The sequence below is a fragment of the Dioscorea cayenensis genome, chromosome 14 (assembly GCF_009730915.1).
Source record: "Dioscorea cayenensis subsp. rotundata cultivar TDr96_F1 chromosome 14, TDr96_F1_v2_PseudoChromosome.rev07_lg8_w22 25.fasta, whole genome shotgun sequence".
Lineage (NCBI taxonomy): Eukaryota > Viridiplantae > Streptophyta > Magnoliopsida > Dioscoreales > Dioscoreaceae > Dioscorea > Dioscorea cayenensis.
In genome coordinates this window covers 550,808-555,961 of record NC_052484.1, presented here as the reverse complement: position 1 = coordinate 555,961, position 5,154 = coordinate 550,808, and the positions used below count along the sequence as shown (strand labels likewise).

The window sequence follows — 5,154 nt, the reverse complement described above, 5'->3', positions numbered from 1 at the left end:
GTTTTTGACAGATTGGAAAAGTTGTTTGGACCTTTAAATGAATGTGATTTTATCCATTTTTTAAATAAATAAATCAATATATATATATATAAATCAAGTTGGGAGAAACGAATAAGTCAAGAAGGCAAAGTCTCATTTAACTTTAGTATGCTACTCGTAGGCCACCTAACAATTTCTTCCTAGTTTAGCATCAATCTTTATCAAAACTTCGTAATGGACCATTCATCCATTATTATCCTAATAAAGTTTTTCCCCAAAAATCGGTCACAAGTATATATCAAAATAAAATTATTTAGCTTTTAATAATTCCACCATATGCATAGAAAAATGACATAAACCGAATCACAAATTATCAATAACGCAAGCTTCATAAAATTACCCAAACCATATATTATACTTCATCAAGTAATATTTCACCTAGTATATTACTTCCATCGACAAAAAATATCATAAAGTTTAAAAAGGCAACAAAAAATTAATTAATTGAAATTTTTATGAAATTATTTAAATTATATATTACTCCCTCCAATCCAATTATAAGTCACTTTAAGTAAAATTTTTTATTTAAAATTATTTGTCATTTTTAAAAATTCTAAAAACACCAATTATATATATATAATTTCTCCTTTCTTCTAGTTTAGAATATATGTATATTAATAGGAGTAAGTAACTCTAACAAAAAGATAAAAATTGATCTAATATAATATTTATTTTTTTAAACTTTTAGAAGCGTCCGATTTCTCCCTTTATCAAATGTGACAATTAATAAGAATCGAACAAATATATTTCGTCAACAACTTCTTCGGAGATGTTTCACTTAGCAATACTTCTGCCTACTAAAAAAAAATCTAACACAATTCTAAAACTATATAATAAATAAATTAACGAATAAATAAAATAAATAAATAAAAGTCCACCAACTAAATTTATGGTGATGGCATGCTCACACATGCATGTTACCCACATTTTCCCACCAACAACCCCCATCACTTCCTCTCTCTCCAAAATCTCCACCCTTGATCCAAGATCCAACGTTTCATATCATCTCTCAACAAACCCTCTTCTCTCACCCACCCAACTCCCCTTCCCTCTATTTAAACCCCCCCTCCTCCTTTAAAACTCAACAACAACACACCATAAACAAAACTTCCTTAATTTCTCTTCTTCTTCTTCTTATTTTCTAAAACTTTATTGTTATCATGGAAATGAATGGAGAGAAAATGAGGATGAATGAGGAGTTATGCATGAAAGATCCATTGAAGTGGAAGGTGGCAGGGGAGGGATTAAAAGGAAGCCACCTTGATGAAGTGAAGAAGATGGTAGAGGACTTTAGGAAGCCATTGGTGGAGCTTCAAGGTGCTTCACTAAAAATATCTCAAGTGGCGGCGGTGGCCACGGCGGCGGTGGAGGCTCCGGTGAGGGTGGAGCTTGCTGAGTTGGCAAGGGGTAGGGTGAAGGCTAGTAGTGATTGGGTGATGGATAGTATGAATAAAGGCACTGATAGTTATGGTGTAACTACTGGTTTTGGTGCTACTTCTCATAGGAGAACCAAGCAAGGTGGTGCTCTTCAAAAGGAGCTTATTAGGTATATAATATTAATTGTTTTTTTTTATTTATTATTTTTTCTATAATTATTATTCTTTTATTATAATTTATTATTTTTATTTTATTTATTATATGTTTATGATTAAAGATCAACGAGTTTATTAGTTTAATTATAAACATCAGGTCTCTTACGTAAGATATTCATTATTTTTTAGGAGAACTCAAAATTAAACCTCAAAACCCACACAAAATAATGACATATGTGTATTGAGATATTATCAGACGTGCATAATCGGCTATTTGTCATATATATAGAGTTTATGATTTTATTTAAATATTTATTTATTTGTTTATAATATGTATGGGTTTGGTAGAAGACTTGATTAATTAATAATCAACTCATTGCAAGTTTTTTTTATTAAAATAAATGTAATTATTTTTTAATAAAATTTTAGATTAAGTTTTCTTATATTTACTATAAATGGAACGAAGCTAGCTTTCAGGGTAGGGAAAGGAAAGTAAATAAATAAATAAGAAAGGCACATGTTAAGATGATGCATGTGAGTTTCATAATAATATGGGTCATGAGAGTTTGCTTCCACCCATAAATATCTACCTTAATTTTTTTCTGAAAATAATAATAAAATAAAATAAAAAAGGGATTATTCATGTGGTTCTTGTTGAAAGTTGAAACATATACACCAACTACATGTATTAATTAATGTTTTCTTAATTAGAAGATTGATCCCTAACAAAATTGACAATCAAGATTTCATTTCATATGTTTAATTATATATTAATTTATAAAGTGGACATGCTTATTTATATGTATCTTTAATTCTTAACAAATTTATAATTATTTAATAAAGTGGACAAAATATTTAAAGCTGATAGGTTACTAAATTAGAATTTTTAAAGTTAGTAGATAGAAATTGAATATAATACATATTGATTAAATATAAAATTATTAAATATTTACTTACATACTCGGTCAAATAAATAATTAATTAATTTATATATCTTAGATCCAAAATTCAATTTTACTTTCCAAAAAAATTATTAATTACCCTCTTCTTTGATATTAATTAATCACAAATTTGAAAAAAAAAAATTGAATTCTTTCCCCTTGTGGACTGTAGGGGTTGGTTGTTACCTGTTTTCTGTTTTAATTAAAGTGGTTTATTCACCATTTCAAAAAAAAATTGAAACTCAAAACTATTTTTTTTAAAAAAAAATAAAAAAATAAGAATAAACCACAAGTAGAGATATGAAACTATATTTTTAATAAAATTTATAACATGTCTCGTATAAAAAATTTTTAAATATATTTTTCTCAATGTATGTAGATTCCTAAATGCTGGAATCTTCGGTGGCGGGAAGGAATCTGGCAACACATTGCCATCTTCGGCAACAAGGGCAGCAATGTTAGTTAGGATTAACACACTCTTGCAAGGATACTCTGGAATTCGTTTTGAGATTTTAGAAGCTATAACTAGCCTTCTTAACAACAATATGACACCATGCCTTCCCCTCCGCGGCACAATCACTGCTTCCGGTGATCTTGTACCGTTGTCCTACATTGCCGGTGTCCTCACCGGACGTCCCAACTCGAAGGTCACCACTCCGGAAGGCAAGATTGTAAAATGCCGAAGAGGCATTCAAGTTGGCCGGCATTAATGGAGGCTTCTTCGATTTGCAACCAAAAGGGAAGGTCTAGCTCTTGTCAATGGCACTGCAGTTGGCTCTGGTTTAGCTTCCATTGTCCTCTTTGATGCGAACATCCTCGCTATCTTAGCTGAGGTTCTTTCTGCCGTGTTTTGTGAGGTAACATAAAAAATTTTAAATTTGTTATTCTATACTGTTAGACTAACTAATAGTCTCATATCGATTAATTTAGAAAATATATAAATTTTCCATTCTATTAGTTCAAATTGTTAGATTGGATTGGATTTACATAATATATACGGTAGCATGGTATTTAAACTTCATTTGCAGGATTTGTTTATAACATAAGTAGCTAAAATAGACTAGCATTTATCAAGGAGATATATTAAAGTAATATGAATTTTTCATCTTATTAGCTTAAGTTTTTATATAGAATCGAATCTAAATAACATGTGACAGGTAATGCAAGGAAAGCCGGAATATACTGATCATCTTACTCACAAGCTAAAGCATCACCCCGGACAAATTGAAGCTGCCGCTATTATGGAACACATCCTTGATGGAAGTTCATACATGAAGATGGCGAAGAAGATTCATGAACAAGACCCTCTTCAAAAGCCGAAGCAAGATCGATATGCATTGCGAACTTCTCCTCAATGGCTCGGTCCCCAAATCGAAGTCATTCGTATGGCAACCAAGTCCATTGAGAGGGAGATCAACTCTGTTAATGACAACCCCTTGATTGATGTCGCGAGGAACAAGGCTCTTCATGGAGGGAACTTCCAAGGAACACCCATTGGTGTTTCCATGGACAATGCTCGCTTGGCCATTGCCGCGATTGGTAAACTAATGTTCGCGCAAATTTCCGAACTTGTCAATGATTTCTACAATAATGGTTTGCCATCAAACCTTTCCGGAGGAAGAAATCCAAGCTTAGATTACGGCTTCAAAGGTGCAGAAATTGCGATGGCTTCGTACTGCTCTGAGCTTCAGTATCTCGCAAATCCAGTGACTAATCATGTTGAAAGTGCGGAGCAACACAACCAAGATGTTAATTCTTTGGGTTTGATTTCTGCAAGAAAGACTGCGGAGGCAGTTGAGATCTTGAAGCTCATGACTTCCACTTTCTTGGTTGCTCTTTGCCAAGCTATTGATTTGAGGCATTTGGAGGAGAACCTGAAACAAACTGTGAAGAACACTGTGAGCCAAGTTGCCAAGAGAGTATTGACCATGGGTGCCAACGGCGAGCTTCATCCCTCGAGATTCTGCGAGAAAGAATTGATTAAAGTTGTCGACAGAGAATACGTATTCGCCTACATCGATGACCCTTGCAGCGATATTTATCCATTGATGCAAAAACTAAGGCAAGTTCTAGTCGAACACGCCCTCAAAAATGGCGACAAAGAGAAAGATGTAAACTCTTCCATCTTTCAGAAGATTGCCGTATTTGAGGATGAGCTAAAGGCCGTGTTGCCAAAGGAGACAGAAGGAACTAGGACCGCTTTCGAGAACGGTAACTGTGCCATTGACAACAGGATTAAGGAGTGTCGATCTTATCCTTTGTATCGGTTTGTGAGGGAAGAGCTCGGCACAAGTCTTCTAACCGGAGAGAAAGTTCGATCACCAGGTGAAGAATTTGATAAGGTGTTCACTGCTATCAGCCATGGCAAGGTCATTGATCCTCTCTTTGAATGCTTGAAGGAATGGAATGGTGAACCACTTCCCATTTGTTAGACATTGTTTGATCTTCTCTACGGCCAAGTCTTAATTTGCTTTTGTTCTTTCAAATTGTAATGTTTCTGGTTCTTGTGCTTCATCTAGCAAGCATCTATATCTGTATATTGTTTACTTTTCTTTCTCTACTTGTTTTCCATGCTAAATGATATTTAGAGCTATGATAGCTCTTTGGTTTAATAACTCTCTACTAGGCCTTGTTGCTGCTCC

At 33.5% G+C, this 5,154-nt stretch overlaps 1 pseudogene; it reads left to right on the top strand.

Moving 5' to 3' along the window:
* The first annotated feature begins 1,127 nt into the window (after nt 1-1,127).
* On the top strand, nt 1,128-5,154 carry LOC120275388 (annotated as a pseudogene).